Source organism: Xenopus laevis, chromosome 7S, assembly GCF_017654675.1.
Source record: "Xenopus laevis strain J_2021 chromosome 7S, Xenopus_laevis_v10.1, whole genome shotgun sequence".
Taxonomy (NCBI): domain Eukaryota; kingdom Metazoa; phylum Chordata; class Amphibia; order Anura; family Pipidae; genus Xenopus; species Xenopus laevis.
The window spans coordinates 106,939,479-106,956,841 of NC_054384.1; the positions used below are offsets into that span (position 1 = coordinate 106,939,479).

The 17,363-nt window shown below is 41.3% G+C and overlaps 1 protein-coding gene across 1 annotated transcript in view; it reads right to left on the bottom strand.

Annotated features, from left to right (window-relative positions):
- The window catches only part of LOC108697060 (free fatty acid receptor 2), a 38,694-nt gene extending 22,100 nt beyond the window's left edge, over positions 1-16,594 (bottom strand). The window contains exon 1 of the mRNA XM_041571700.1: positions 16,437-16,594. The gene's annotated coding sequence lies outside the window, so the exon portion shown is untranslated. The remainder of the gene's footprint in view (positions 1-16,436) is intronic.
- Positions 16,595-17,363: the final 769 nt, after the last annotated feature.

Here is a 17,363-nt window from a genome sequence, read left to right on the forward strand (position 1 = left end):
TGTTCTGGCTGGCAAAGGGGCACGACCGGATAGCAAGAGTCTTTGGGCAGAAGGTCAAGGAACAAGGCGTCTGGTAGAAACGGAAACAGGACAGACCGGATCAGGACAGGCAGATAACAGAATCGTCAGGCAGGCGAGGGGTCAAAACCAGGTAATCAGACAGACTGGATCAGGCAGAAGGAGTTGTCGTTAGGCAGGCAAAGGGTCAAAACCGGGTAATCAGACAAACAGGCAGGATCAGGATACAGAGGTCAGAATAGTCAGGAACAGGCTGGGTCAAATACGGAAATAACAGTTAGGATAGCAAACAGGTAGCAGGAACAGGTAGCACAAGACTCAGGAAACCACAGGATCCTATAACGGGCACTGGCTACAGGTCTGAATGGGCTTTAAATAGGGTCCCAATTCGCGCCAAAACGTGCACAAATTCGTGCCATTGTGTGCTGGTGCAATCACGCCAGCGTGCCTGCGCCTTTAAGAGATGCGCAGGGGCGCCGCGCGCACCCTAGGAAACACAAAATGGTGCTGGCAAGGGGAGGACAGGAGCGGTGTAGCAGTCATCCACGCCAAGGATGCGGCGTGGACCCTTCTGCCCACTAGACCACCAGGGTAGGTTCTTACAGATAGAGAGATTGAAAGGAGTGAGAAGATAGTTGGGTTTGGTGGAAAGGAAAAATGTTTCTGCTTTGGATACAGAACAAATGGGAACATAAGCCTAGAAGATCGTAAAGAACATTTCTGGACAGTATGATAGAGAGAATAAAAAGAGTGAGAAGAGAGTTGGGGTTGGTGGTAAGGAAAAATATTGATGTTTATGAACGAATGAGAGAACAAGCAGCGCCGTTTCGGTATGCATTGCCGCCTGAGGCGGCTCCAGTAATGCCGCCCCCCCAGCCCGATTCGATTTCCGGGGGGGGAGGCAGCAACGCTATTGCGGAGAGCGCAATTGCGCTCTCTCGCCCTAGTAAAGCCGAATTTCCGGTTCAAAAACCGGAAATTCGGCTCTTAAAGGCACCAGGAGCGGCTTTTTGCCGCCCCTGGAAACCTAGCTGGCGATGCCGCCTGAGGCGAGCGCCTCAGCTCGCCTCATTGGCGGATCGCCCCTGAGAACAAGACTAGAGGTATAGGGAGGCACAACAGAGCAAAGGCCTTGGATAATTAAGAGAAGACATCTGCATATCATGTCTATAAATCCAAGAAGAAGATAAGATGAATGAAAGTGCAAAATGTGCATGAGCAGTGTACTTGGATTTATCACTAAACCTAAAACATGTTAAAACATAAACATAAGCCACGTAATCATTATAACCCACCATCCAATAGATATGAATAAATGCTCCCGAGGAGAGCTCTTCCACCAGCGATGTAAAAGTAATGTTCAGATTCACTGTTTTGTGGACATTAAAAGGAGCCTCCAATGGACTCTGTGAAGAAAACATACTTTACTTTCAAACCCAGTAATATATTCACTGCATGATGTTTCAAAGTGTTATTTAATAAATAAAATATGCCCTTCTTTAGGTAAAGGCAGAATAGTTTATTCAATAACTATGCCTGCAAATAAATAACCAATGAAGATAACAATATAAATGAAACTCCTTATCCAGACCCTGGGGCCGCTTCGTTGGCAGTAACCAGACCCAATAACATTCACCCTGCAGGAACCATTATCTTTTCTATTATCGGCCATATTACACAGGGAACCCTATTGATATGTGAAAACTGGCAAATGTCTTTTTCACTTCATAAACAGAATCAGGATTTTTCCATCTAAATAATGTTCTAACTGGGAAAGTAGTGCTAAATAGATCATTAGCTCTCTGCCCAAGCTGGGATGGGTCCACTGACCCTCCAGGTGTATAAGATCCCGTGCACGTGCCTCCTTTAATTGACTATATCTGATCTGATTGGCTCAGTCAATGGGATCAATGCAGTTGCGTAACTAGATGTTACTGGACCCCACAGCAAATTTATTTTAGGGCCCCCAAAATATCCAGAGGTTCTCATGTTTTCAATGGCATAGGAACCAGTAAGAAAGGGTCTAATCAAACCCGCACTTTGAATGGGAAAACAGTTGTTTTGCAATAAAAATACCCTATTAAGTGCTGTGACTCCTTCACCAAAAGTGATCTCTAGGGGGCACATTTACTTAGGGTCGAATATCGAGGGTTAATTAACCCTCGATATTCGACCGTCGAAGTTAAATCCTTTGAATATCGAAGTCGAAGGATTTAGCGCTATTCATTCGAACGATCGAAGGAATAATCGTTCGATCGAATGATTAAATCCTTCGAATCCAACAATTCGAAGGATTTTAATCCATCGATCGAACTATTTTCCTTCGATCAGAAATTGGCTAGAAAGCCTATGGGGACCTTCCCCATAGGCTAACATTGATGCTCGGTAGGTTTTAGGTGGCGAAGTAGGTGGTCAAAGTTTTTTTTAAAGAGACAGTACTTCGACTATTGAATGGTCGAATAGTCGAACGATTTTTAGTTCGAATCATTCGATTCGAAGTCAAAGGTCAAAGTAGTCAATTCGATGGTCGAAGTAACCAAAAAAAAAACCTTCGAAATTCTAAGTATTTTTTATTCTATTCCTTCACTCGAGCTAAGTAAATGTGCCCCTAGGTGTGGGTAGCCATGGTGGGGCATATGCATACAAACAATAAGCTAGCATAGGATATGCAATGCCCTAAATTTGATAAATTGTTTTCCATGCCACCAATTTAGTGTCTTATTAGGGTAGAGCCACAAATGGAGATTCGGGGAGATTTGGTTGCCCAGCAACAAATCTCCTATTCTTCGGGCAACTAATCTCCCCGATTTGCCTTCCCACCGGCTAGAATGTAAATCGCCGGTGGGATGGCACTTGGAGCTCTTCGTTTCCAGAAGTCGCCCGAGGTTTCCTCGAGAGGCAACTTCTGGAAATTGAATCACTCCGAGTGCCATCCCGCCAGTGATTTAGATTCTAGCCGGCGAAAAGGCAGTTCAGGGAGATTAGTCGCCCGAAGAATCTCCCTGAATCTCCTCATGTGTCGTTGCCCTTGGGACCTGCAATCCAGAATGCTCGGGACCTGCAATCCAGAATGCTCGGGACCTGCTCGGATCCTTCCGTAATTTGGATCTTCGTACCTTAAGTCTACCGAAAAAATCATGTAACGTTAAATATACCAAATAAACTTTCTTCCAATAAGGATTCATTGTATATTGGTCTGGATCAAATACAAGATACATTTGGATTATTTGATTATTGATTTTATCAGAGCTTTTTTGGATAAGCGGTTTCTGGATACCTGTACTAATGAATCGTTGAAGCCGTGCATCTCCTGTGCCATCACTAGGGATGCACCAAATCCAGGATTCGGTTCGGTATTTGGCCATTTTCAGCACGATTTGGATTCGGCCGAATCCTTGAGCCTGGCCGAACCAAATCTGAATCCTTAAAATCATGTGACTTTTCGTCACAAAACATGGAAGTAAAATTTTTTTTAGCCACGCAGTTCGTGCGCAGCACTACTTTTCCCTCCCTGATTTGCATATGCAAATTAGGGTTTGGATTCGGTTCAGTATTCAACAGAATAATCAACGAAGGATTCGGGGGTTCTGTCGAATCCAAAAAAGTGGATTTGGTGCATCCCTAGCCATCATTCACTGTATTGCTCCATTAGTCTAGATCAGGGGTCCCCAACCTTTTTTTACCCGTGAGCCACATTCAATGCAAAAAGAGTTGGGGAGCAACACATGCATGAAAAAAGTCCCTGTAGATGACAGAAGGGGCTGTGATTGGCTATTTGGTAGCCCCTATATGGACTGACAGCCTTCAAGAGGCTCTGTTTGGCAGCACATATGGTTTTTATACAATCAAAACTTGCCTAAAAACCAGAAATTCAAAAATAAGCATCTACTTTGAGGCCACTGAGAGCAACATCCAAGGCGTTGGTGAGCAACATGCTGCTCGCGAGCTACTGGTTGGGGACCACTGGTCTAGATTAATGATAAATGGATACACAACAATTTATTATTTATACGATTTATTCCCTCGGGTGCTATCAAAACCCAGGTGTATATTTAGTGTCACGTAGCCTCTCAGCTTCCAATAAACCCCATACAGATGCCCATTCGTTTGTGCTTTAATTCTAAATAAAAAAAAGTCCACACACTTTACTGTATATATTTTCTTAACAGGCACTCGTTTCTATTAAAAACATAGAATATACAAACACACCCAGGATAACATGGGATAAAGAGCTAGCACTCTGTTCTCATGGAAATTCAAGCTGAATTCTGCCTAGAGCTAATGACTTCTTGCTCTCCTGATTCCCTTTCTGATCAGAACCGTCACAATTTATTTATTCACTGTTTTTAATTGTTTATGAATTTGATTATTTAGGTCTTTGATCATATTGAATTAAAGTATGTATACAAAAGTATATAACATTTTAATTCCACTATCTGTGCTTTAAGTGTTTGATTCCGTCCTTGGAATTTTTTGTTGGTTTGAGCCAACACATGGAATTGAAATTTGAAGTTATAATACTGAGAAGTGGTACGATTGATTAATTCCGGCATATACAACATATTCCAAGCCAATTTACACCTTGTACATGTCCCTTGCACTTTCTGTGTATGAGAAATAAGACATCATTGTGCTTCCCAGATGGATTTCACGTTAATGATAGTGCTGGGACTTTACTATAATAAACATTATAATATATAATACCGTATATCTAGTCATAATATATAGAATAATTAGTACAATGGCCTCGTATATTGAATGACTTGCCTTGAATAACATTACTATGGAAACTGAACATTAATGGAAGTCTTGATTTCCCCAACAGAAGTACATTGCACATTATGTAGATATTACATAACCCACCTGTTATTTTCTGCCCATAGGAAGCTGCTTATCTTGGAACTAATGATGAGTGAAATATTCAGGCAGGCATCGATTCGCAGCGAAATTCCACACTTTGCCGTGTGAGAATTTTTTTCGTAAAAATGTGGCAAAAAATGTGGCGGAAAAAAATCCATAGTGTCAAAAAAGCCATCAAGACAAAAAAGTCGCCATCAGAAAAAACACCCATTGACTTTAGTGCATTTGGACAAAAACGTGGGCTAGACGAATAAGGCGCCACAAGAAAAATGCCATTGACTTTAATGCATTTGGAGTGAGAAAAAACTGTTGCATGTAAAAAAAAAAAAAAAGTTGACATGCATTGACTTCAGTGCGTTTCGCAAATTTTTCTCCGTTTTGTGAATTGTTTTGCAGTTCGCTCATCACTACTTGGAAGTGGTTCATGCAGATACAAGCTGATACCCAAGCTTATTAGTAGCCAGTACAGGACAATGGAAATGGGAAGAAGGGAGTGGATAACCCCCAGCATGTCCCTAATTCAACCCAACTGTGATAAACCTAGTCCCTAAAGCCTACACACTGGGGTATATTTATCAAAGAGTAAAGTTAGAGATCACTACCGTGCGCTAGACTGAAATACCACCTCTCTCTATTCATTTCTACAGGTTTTTTAAAGGGGAAGTAAAGTGTAAAATAGAATAAGGCTAGAAATGCTGTATTTTGTATACTAAACATAAACATGAACTTACTGCACCACAAGCCTAATCAAACAAATGATTTATGATTTCAAAGTTGGCCACAAGGGGTCACCATCTTGTAACTTTTTTATACATCTTTGCAAGACCAAGACTGTGCACATGCTCAGTGTGGTCTGGGCTGCTTAGGGATCGTCATAAATCATCAAAACAGCACAAGTCAAATAATATCTGCCAGAAGCCGATACAACAAGACTGATTAATAATCAGAATATACAGACTGCACTGGGTCCTGTGTTATCATGTAATCTAATGTGGATTTTATAGTTTTTGTATTGTTTAATACAAACTTTCTCCAACTCTGCAGAACCAATGGCTGCAGCAAAATAATCCTCCAAATAGAATCCCAGTTTATCTGTTTAAATCTGGCTCCATGATCTTTGTCCCTGCAGATGAAGTTGGAAACAGTAAAGGGGATGTAAAGCCAAAAATAAAATCCAATACAAATCTCTACACAGTCGCCGACTGCTCTACAGGGAAACAAACAAAGCTGCTTGAGTTCTGCATGGCTGGGAAGTAAGGCGGGGGCTCCCCCTGCTGTTCATAAGTATGATTGTTTCCCTGCAGAGCAGTTAGGGACCGTCTGACAATTCCTATCCACAGCAGTAAATGAAGGGAGAATTTCACTGCATACAGTCAGGTTTCTTATAAAAACGGTACACATTTTTTAATTAAAGTAAATTGAAGATAGGTTTCTTTTTCATTAAAGAAAGTAGAAATTGGATTTAATTTTTTTGCCTTTACATGCCCTTTTAATGCATATTTATCAAAGGGTGTAAGTGAAAGTTCACCATTTGAAAAATACGCCTTTAAAAACCCCATAGAAATCAGCGGAGAGATAAATATACCCCACTGTGTTTGGGTCCAAAAGATGAGATTATATTTTGGCAGCTGCTGCTTCCTTTATAATTTGCTGCCCAACTGATAAAAAATAATAAAACCCACTACCCTACATAGTCCTCCCTCCCTGCTCCCCCCCCCACACATAGGTGATTACCCCCGAAAGTGGAGACACGCCAGAAAAATTGCAGACGCGCCGAAAGATGATACGAAGACCTGGAAGATAGCTGCTGTGAACTGCGATCCCTGAATCTGTACCGAGGGGTATGTAAAAAAGTTAGGGGTATTTGCCCGGGGTAGCAGCTAGGCTGGGGGGGGGGAGAAGGGAGGTCTTTTTTTTAATAAGAGGTTTGTTTCTAGGGGCCACTGATCTCATCTAAAAGAAAAACAAATGCTCTGTAAGGCTATACATGTATTGTTATTGCTACTTTTTATTCCTCATCTTTCTATTCAGACCTCTCCTATTCATATTCCAGTCTCTTATTCAAATCAATGCATAGTTGCTAGGGGAATTTGTCCCCTAGCAACCAGACTGCTGAAATTGCAAACTGGAGAGCTGCTGAATAAAAAGCTAAATAACACAAAAACCACAAATAATAAAGAATGAAAACCAATTGCAAATTGTCTCAGAATATCCCTCTCTGCATCATACGAACAGTTAATTTAAAGGTGAACAACCTCTTTAGCCTGTGACTTAACTGGCACATGAGTAGCGGCACCAGGAAATTAGCTGAATCATTATTGCCTTGTTCTGATAACGGTAAGACAATTAATGCGACTGACTGAGATGTCAGTAATTGGATTGGGCAAATGGAACACGGCACATTTAATCAGATTGGGGCTGGAGGCGACGTGTTGGTCTGACCCTGTTTATATGAGTCTCGCTGCATCTAAATCTTCTTTATTTGCTGATGTGCTGATTTAGAAATGATCCGTATAGTACAGAGACACAGAGCGAGTAACTAAACTGAGATAACCACACAGAACACACAGTAATCCAAGAACAAGCATTAGAAAGATAAATAGCTGAGATAGGTTGGAAATAGCGCATAGATCATAGAAAGGTATTGGCCTAAATTTGACCTTTAATAGGGTATAGGTGATCCTATTTTAAATATCTATGATTCTTAAAAGGGTGGTTCCCCTTTAATTTGTCTTCTAGTATGTAATAGAATGGCTAATTCCAAGCAACTTTTCAATTGGCCTTTGTTTTTTCTTCTTTATAGTTTTTGAATTATTTCCCTTCTTCTGACTCTTTCCAGCTTTCCAGTGAGGGGTCACTGACCCCATCTAAAAAACAAATGTTCTGTAAGGCTACAAATTTATTGCTATTGCTACTTTTTTTTACTCAGACCCTCCCCAATTCATATTCAAATAATGCATGGTTGCTAGGGTAATTTGGACCCCAGCAACTGAATGGCTGAAATGACTTCATTTTTAATAAAACGCTAAATAACTCAAACACCACAAATAATAAAAAATTAAAACCATTTGCGAATAGTCTCAGAATATCCCTCCTTACATCATACTAACAGTTAACTCAAAGGTGAACAGCCCCTTAAATTAGCTGCAACTGGAAATCTGGCTATCAGGGTCGCCGACCCCAACAATTTTAAAACAGATTGATATGGCAGATTCACTTTTTTTTTTTAAATATTTTTTTTTGATTACCATATTTTTATAGGATTTCTACTATATATACCTTTGGATTTCAAAAGTTTCTGGGGAAATTAACTATCTAGCAACCAGACTACATTCCAAGCCTAGACAATTTATAAATAATACAAAATAATCCAGAATACAAAATAGTCTCAGAATATCCCTCCTTACATTATACTGAAAATTAACTCAAAGGTGAACAGCCCCTTAAATTAGCTGCAACTGGAGATCTGGCTATCAGGGTCGCCGGCCCCAACAATTTTAAAGCAAATTGATATGGCAGATTCACTTTTTTTTAAAATATTTTTTTTTTGATTACCATATTTTTTTAGGCTTTCTACTATATATACCTTTGGATTTCAAAACAGCTCTCTGGGGAAATTAACTATCTAGCAACCAGACTACATTCCAAGCCTAGACAATTTATAAATAATACAAAATAGTCCAACTGCTGAGGGAACAAAGGGCTTCTAAGGGCAGAGACACACGGTCAGATTCGGGGAGATTAGTCGCCCGGTGACAAATCTCCTCTTCTTCGAGGCGACTAATCTCCCTGAATTGCCTTACTGCCGGCTATAATGTAAATCACCGGGGGGATTTTACTCGGAGCGCTTCATTTTCCGAAGTCGCCTGAAGATGTCAGTTGCCAATAACCAATAAGTGATGAAATTGAGCAATTATGGGAACTTTTAGAAACTAAGAGATGTTAGTAAAATGGATCTCAGTTAAAGCTACACTTGGGGCTTAGCATTGCTCTATACTGGACTTTCCCAATCTAATCGCACTAGACATACGATATGTTGGAAGAGCAATTTCTCACCTTTCCTCAAAGCATTAAACTATGTGATTATCAGTAATAGAACCTACTGTATTGTACCTTTCAATTGCTTTGTGCCAGGCTTTATGTCATTAGCCAATAAGCCCAGGGAGACCATAACACCATATAAAATAATTAGGGATGCACCGAAACCACTATTTTGGATTCAGCCGAATAACAAAGCGAATCTGAATCCTAATTTGCATATGTAAAGGGAAGGGGAAAACATTTTTTACCTTGTTTTGTGACAAAAAGTCACACGATTTCCCTCACCGCCCCTAATTTGCATATTTAAAGTAGGGTTCAGATGCGCTTCGGTCAGGCAAGAGGATTCTGCCGAATCTGAATCCTGCTGAAAAAGGCTGAATCCCGAACCGAATCCTGGATTCAGTGCATCCCTAAAAATAATAATACCCTTATGGAATGTATAAAATAGAAACCCATTATCCAGAAAGTTCCTAAGTAAACCATTACCATATCTGTCCTATTTAAACAGACAATTCAGCATTTTTTATTTATTTTTTTTTCATTTCATAGCGAACTTTCTGTAATATTCATTAGTACTCTTACGCTTAGGTCAATTAGAATATGGCAGGTACATATAGGTCATGTATACGTCTTTATTAGAGATGTTGCTGCAAATGCTATTACCATACCTCCCAACATTTTGGAAAAACAGTGGGACAAAACAGTTGGTGTGCGCAACGCGGCAAATTTTTTTGATCATGATCTTTTTTGTGGCCACACCCCCTAATTACCATGTTCATTTTACAAATTTTGTCAGGTTATGAAAGTTTGAACATATTTCTGTGTTTTGCTAATGAAGGTGAATTGCCCTTTAAGCTGTGAATCTAACTTCTCCCAAGAGACCTGTTATCTTATGTTACTTATTTGCTTATCTCAAAATTGTTATTTCTTATTTGTACCTGTTAGCTGTTCTGGGCTCTCTGCCAAAAGCCAATTAAGTTAGAAACTTTGTTTCTTTTTCGGGCTGTTCAGTGCAGAGAAAAACATGACTTTCCAGTACAAACGAGGGACTGCGGGTTGAGCTGTCAAAAGAGGGACTGTCCCTCTAAAACGGGACAGTTGGGAGGTATGCATTACACATGTCCAAGGAAGCAAAATAAAGACAAATAGATCCTCTAATGTCCTAGACACGAGCCCACCCTAAAAAAAATGTGGCATGTCCCTCAAATAATTGGAAAAAAATGTTGACACAAAAATCTTTAATAGTTAGGACTTTTGAAGACAACCCCGCTTTAAAATATGAAAAAACCCTGCCTTTTTTTTTATCATTTTAACAACTTTCCGGCAGACAGGATATGATGTCATAAGATTGAGGAGGATGAAGCTTCATCTTATAAGTTGGCCTGGTCTAAGGTGGTGAAGGAAACTCTTGTGAAACGTTCTGTAAAATTTCACACTAGTGAATTTGCGGAGTAACAATCGTACACCTGAGCGAAAATTCGTCTGGCGAAAGGGAGCGAAAGCTCCTTAGCGATATACTCTTTCGATAGCGAAATTGTCCTCTACGTCTGTTAGTAAATTGCCGATGTTTCTGGCGAATTTTCACTGGCGATAACAACTTTGCCCTTTAGTAAATCTGTCCCCTGGTCTCATGCAATCTGGATAACAGATCCCTGTAATATTCCTGAACCTGAACCAGGGCACAAGCTGCCGACACCAACCGAATACTTAATAATAATATTAAAGGGCACCACCCTCTCTTCTCATTTCCTCCTCTTATTTTTCACATCCACGGGCCTTTTTGAAACCTAATCTGCTATTTTCCAGGATATCCACTTTTATCCAGATATAGAAACGCACATCATTGACTTGACAAACGATGATTGCTTTGTTTGCCGTCCTCCTGCACGCGAGCAGGAGGCACCCTATGCCCAGTCTTATCGCTTGAGCTTCCAGATCTGCAAACAGTTAAATGGCATTGGCCCGTGTGCAGCCATAGGAGTCCTCCAGTCACTATTATAGGGGAAGAGAAGAGAACTTCATAGACAAGTGAAGGCCAATGAACTGTAACACAATGTAAATATGGCACATCTGGAAGCCAAGAACAAACAGTGATGTGGTTGGGGAGGGGGCAGAGGGGCCTCGGTTGGGGAGGGTGAGGGGCTTAGTTGTCTGTATCTAAACCCACAAAGAGTTAAAGGATAAGGAAAAGTAGAATCAATGGGGAATGGCAAATTCTTAGACAACCCTAGTGATACTTGTCCCTTACTTCAGTCCCTGCCTTGCCCTTTAATGTAAAATTCCCTTTTGAGATGCGTCTCCTTAGATATTAGCGGTTTTTAACTGCTGATCTCTTTCAGAGCTGCTGCGCTTGCCATCAAGGGGTTAACAGACTGTAGGTGACGTCTCCACTAGACACCAGAGTCACCGGTGCATTGGGTCCATGTCACATTGCTGACAATTCCCAGTTCTGAGCTGGAGGGAAACGAGGACTTAACTCCTGATGTCGGCAGCGCTATAAAACCGACAGCAGACATGAAGTAGTGGCGCCTAATCACAGTCAGTTAGACCAGTAGAATGTGAACGAGTGAATGAGAGCTGAACAGCAGAAAGCATGACCAGGCCAAAACTGCTAATATCTCAGAAAACAATATAAAATTAATTTATCTTGCAAAAGTGCTCAGAAGAGCATTCTTGTGTCCCCGGCGCTGCCTCTACACGTAAAAAAGGCCTTCGCTTTTATGTTGCAAATTATGTCTCTTCTAATCAGTTAATTCTGTATGTTAGTGTCTCTTTATAACGAGATGGATTAAAGGGGTGGTTCACCTTAAGGGCTCTCACTGACGAGCGGTTGTAGCTTCGCTCCCCTGCGTTCCGTTTTTCTGCGTTCAGCCGCAGGGGAGCGCAGGAATAGACGCATTACATTTTTTCCAATGGGGCTGTACTCACACAGGAACACAGGAAAAATGCAGCATGTTGTGTCTCAAAAATGTAATGCGTCTATTCCTGCGCTCGGACTGGGGGGCCCAGGGCCCATCGGAACTGCAGCTCAGGGCCCCCCTACAGGCCCCCCATCCCCCCGCACTGTGCTCTGATGTGCGCCACCCCCTTGGCACACATGGCGCCCCCGGCGCATATGCGCACAAGACGCCCCATCGGCGCGCATGCATGTCGCGAAGATCATTTTTTTAAAAAAAAATCTGTTTAAACAAATCATTGTCGGCCAGGGTCCCACATAAAAGTTTTTAAAAAACATTTTAAAAAGAATCATTGGTGGTCAGGGCCCCCTTATAAGTTAAAAAAAAAAAGCCGGCTTAGGCTCCGTTCGCGGCTTCAGGATTTCAGATCTTCGGGACTTAGGTGGTTCATCTCAGTTTTGGGGTTCTGTACCCATCCAAGGCCACCTCAATCTTTAGGAGGGAAGATTTGTGCCACAGACGATGACTACAGTATCTCCCCATCATCTTATCTTCTGATTCCCAGCACATACTCTGGGCTACTGTCACTTACCTGTGCTTATAGGGGCCCACTCTATATATACCATGTACATTCAATATAAAGTGTGGAAATGAGGCTGATTATTATGTATTGTGGGTAAAGATCTTCCTTATGTTTATTTCAAGCAGTCCCTATGGGGATTAAGCCAGTATGGGGCTTATTTTTCAGCAGGGAGTGGACCCGTGAGTATTATCTGGCGGTTCCCTTTAGTAGCCATAAGATGACAGGTTTCCCTAGTCTTTATAAGCCAAAGTCACCATTGGGTCTTACTCCTCCACCTGAGAGGCAGAGAGACAGGTGTGCTGGGGATACCGCGGTGGAACCAGGTCTCAATTTCTGGATTATATTGGGCTGCTAGAATTGGGATAAGATACTGGCAGTCAGACCCTGTTAAAGTTTACCCTAGGGATATAAAGCAGGGAGGGTTAGTGAGTAGGGCAGCCCAGTGCTCCAGGTTATGAGATTGATTGGTAATAATGCTCCTCAGCTAATGCTCCCAGTCCCTTCCACTAAAATAGGGATGCTTGTCTCATCCTGAGTGCAAGAGTCACATGTAATATCTGTACTGCTGGGAGTTACTGGGAGTTGGCACTCACCCAGCTGGGTTGAGACCAGATAAAGGTGGAAAATTCAGTGCCCCCTGGCTAAAAGCAACTGAGTACAGCACTGCATATACTCCTGCTGTCAGGTTTACATGCATGGCACCTCAGAATCCAGTGTATTTTGCAGGAGAATTAATAAGGATAATAATAAGCTCCTGTAATGGATTTTATGGATCCCACAAACTTGGCTTCTCAGAGGCAGCACAGAGCTCACTGAGCATGTGCAGTGCCCCTGACACACACAATATGGCCTAACAAGATCCAAGATGGCAATCTCCTGCAAACAACTTTCAAGGCCTGGCTCATTATTGTTGTTGAACCTCTGGGCTGGTGCTGTAAATTCAATATATAAAATACAGCATTTCTGATCATATTCATTGTTAGGATACACTTGTCCCTTAATGGAGGAATAACATTAACCTCTACCCGACACAGAAGCAAATACGATATTAAAAATAAAGGGGTTGATCACCTTTAAGTTAACATTTAGTACAATGTAGAGAGAGATATTCTAAGACAATTTGAAGTTGATTTTGTTTTAATTATTTTTTGTTTTTGCGTTATTTAGCTTTTTATTCAGCAGCTCTCCATTCTGCCATTTCAGCTATTGGGTTGCTAGGGTCCGAATTACCCTAGTAACCATGTGTTGATTTAAAAAATAGAAAGATGAGTAATAAAAAGTAGAAATAACAATACAGTAGCCTTAGGGCAGAGACAGACGAGAAGATTCAGGGAGATTAGTCGCACGGTGGCAAATCGCCTCTTCTTCGGGCGACTAATCTCCCCAAACATGCCTCCCCGCCGGCTAGAATCGAAATCGCCGGTGGGATGGCACTCGGAGCACTTTGTTTTCTGAAATCGCCCGAAGTTTCCTCGTGAGGCAAACCGGGCGACAATATCTATTCGAATATTCTCATCTCTCTCTGCCCTTACAGGGTATTTGGTTTTTAGATAGGGTTCTCTCACGAGGAAACTTCGGGCGATTTCGGAAAAACCGAAGCGATCCGAGTGCCATCCCGCCGTCGATTTAGATTCTAGCTGGCGGGAAGGCAGTTTGGGGAGATTAGTTAACCGAAGAAAAGGCGATTTGTCGATGGGCGACTAAATCTCCCTGAATCTTCTCATCTGTCTCTGCCCTTACAGAGCATTTGATTTTTAGATGGGGTCACTGACCCCCATTTGAAAGCTGGAAAAAGTCAGAAGAGGAAGGCAGATAATTCAAAGCCTATAAAAAAAAAAATTTCCCATTCTATAACATACCAAAATGTACCTTAAAGGTGAACCACCCTTTTAAAGCACAATACCAAAAGGACAGGGGTTGCAGGAGAAATATTTTGTGTAATTGAATAGCTGTTAGAGATCACAGAGAGATCAGCTATTCCCTTAGGAACCCACACAAGGTTTCCAGAAATGTGATCCCTGGAGATGCTGAGTGAGACTCTGAGTCATTGTGACATCACAACCTGTGCTAACGATGGACAAATACGTGTGCTAATTAATTTGTTATTGAATTAGCTGCTGAGCCGTCAGTATAATAATTACCCTGTTGTGCCACATCTCTCACCTAGGGATCATTGCAGCAATTAGTTGTCCTCTAATGCGACACTGGGATGTCCATATGTACTCATGGAAACAGTGGGAAAAACTTAGCTGACAGTGAACATTAGGCCATAGAGCATGATTTAAAGGGACACTACCACTATTACACAGTGCCTTTACTTACAGCAAACCCCAAAGACAAAAAACAACTTGCCCAAAAGTACAATAACTTGCATCCATATTAATGGAAGATGCTGCTTTGTGTGCCATAATATATACATGAAGCTTATGGAAAAAAAACATTGCATTCTGGGTAAAAAAAACCCATTCATCTCATTTAGGCACTGCATTGGTAAGTTTCCCTTTATTCCCTTTATTCGCTTCATTAAATCAGCAGATGCTGCTTGATAAGTAAGTGGCACCCAGTAGGTTTCATCAAAATGCAATAACTACTATTGTTTGCTCATTATTCTAGTGAATATTAAAGGGGAGGTTCACCTTTAACTTTTAGTATGTTATAGTCAATTCTAAGCAACTTTGCAATTGGTCTTCATAATTTTTTTTTATATATATTGTTTTTGAATTACTTGCCTTTTTCTTCTAACTCTTTCCAACTTTCAAACAGGGGTCACTGACCCCATCTAAAAAGGAAACACTCTGTAAGGCTACACATTTATCAGTACTGCTAGTTTTTCTATTCAGAACCTTTCCTATTTATATTCCTGTTTCTTGTTCAACCAATACATGGTTGCTAGGATCATTTGGACCCTAGTAACCAGATTGCTGACATTGCAAACTGGAGAGCTGCTGAATAGGGTTGCCATCTGTCCAGTTTTGACCCAGACAGCCCATAAAACTGCCTGCCCTGTTTTCCAAATTAGGAAACTGGGCAGGATTCCCTATGATTGATGCAGCAATCCCACCCCCCACATCATCACATCCCCGCCCCCATTGCATCACAGCCCCACCCCCTGCCCAGATTCAACCAGGCAAAAAAGGTGGCAACCCTATCCCCGAATAAAAAGCTAAAAAACTCAAAAGCTACATATAATAAAACAATGAAGACCAATTGCAAATTGTCTCAGAATATCACTCTCTACATCATACTTGGGGGGTTATTTATCAAGATCCGAATTTATCTCGGTATTTCTAATATCAAACTTCCAACAACTCAGAATTCCCAAATGGACCTTATTTTTGAAGAAAAAAGCCAGAAAAAGAGGCTGCTCTGATGTTCTTCTGCTTAGGGAAAAACATTATAAACCTTTCTCACATCTTTCCTAAGCAGAAGAACATCAGAGCAGCCTCTTTCTTTCTCCTGACAACTTCCTTGACTACTTGGTGGTCAGACTGGTGGGAAACTGACCAGCAGGTGGCGCTGTTGTAACAAAATTCATTCATATTAACAGCACATGTATCCCTTAATTTCTTGGAATAAAAACAAAATAAATTATGAATTCAAATGACAAAAGTGCTTAGAATAGCCCCCTCATCAATTTTACACTTTAAACGTTTACTTATCCTTTAAAGGGGATAGAACCCCCCAAAATAAAATCTTACCTAATGAAAGAAAATATAATTCTAAGCAACTTTCCGTTAAAAATACGGATGGGTTTAAGCAGAATCAGCCTGTCCCTGTTTATTCTCTGCTTTTGAAACAATGCAGCAGAAGCCATCTGGGAGGAAGCATGGCAGCCTGACCTCTGCTACATTGTTTCAGGAGACAGAACCTGCAGTTCAGACAGACGCTGCTTTCAATAATTGGTTTACAACCATTGAAATGTAGTTGTTGCTGGGAATGTTTGGATAACATTTTATTACGGGGTGTACGTCCCCTTTAAGATCAATATTGGACTGGAGGGGAGACAAGTCGGGGGGCTTATAATAGATTGCACTTACCCTTCCAAATCACCAAGTTATTCTGCAACTTCCTCACTGGATTATGAAATCTTTCTGTCCAGATGTCTGATAAGTGTCTGGTGTAGCTGCTGGGCTTATCTCTGCTGCTGCTGCTACTGGCTGCCAATTGCACGGCTCCTTCTCTGCCTGTGTCTGTGTCTGTCTGTGTGAACAGAGTCATAAAGCTCTGGCAGCTCAGTGGGAGAGGCAGAGAGATCTGCTCATTGTTTAACCCCTTCACTGGCAGCTGTCTACTCACTTGCATCCAGCAGGGAAAAAAGGAGTCAGCACAACTGTGGCATAGGAGATTCTATATAATAAAGGGACAGGAGAGTAATTATTATATTATAGCATGAAATCCAACTCATTTAAAGGTGATACTTTTTATAGCTGAGTATTACAGGGGTGGATATATTCAATGATGTCTGCAGATTTATCAGATACCTACTAACTGCCGCTACTAACTGCCACACTGCTCACCTGGGCTTCCCCTTATAACTCACTGCAGATTAATGAGCTGGATGCAGAAACTATAGGAAACTTGGTGACGGAGGTTGATAAGGACCTATTCCTCACTTATAAGGCCCCCCAAACATGAGGACAGGTGAGCTGTTTTGCAGACATAGACTACAAGTGTTCATTAGTCAGAGCTGCCTTTGTCCATGATGCTTCCCCTGTTTCCAACTGTTGCTTCTATAAAGAGGGGCTGTGATACATTGTGATACATTGTGATAAATTGTGATACATTGTGATACATTGTGCAGCTTCACCGGTGAAGGTTGTCTCCCCAGCAGCCACTATACTTTTTGCCTTGTTTAGTACTCACTGCCTTGTCTTGTTTAGTACTCACTGCCTTGTTTAGTACTCATTTTTTTAGTACTCAATGTCTTGTTTAGTACTCACTGCCTTGTTTAGTACTTAATGCCT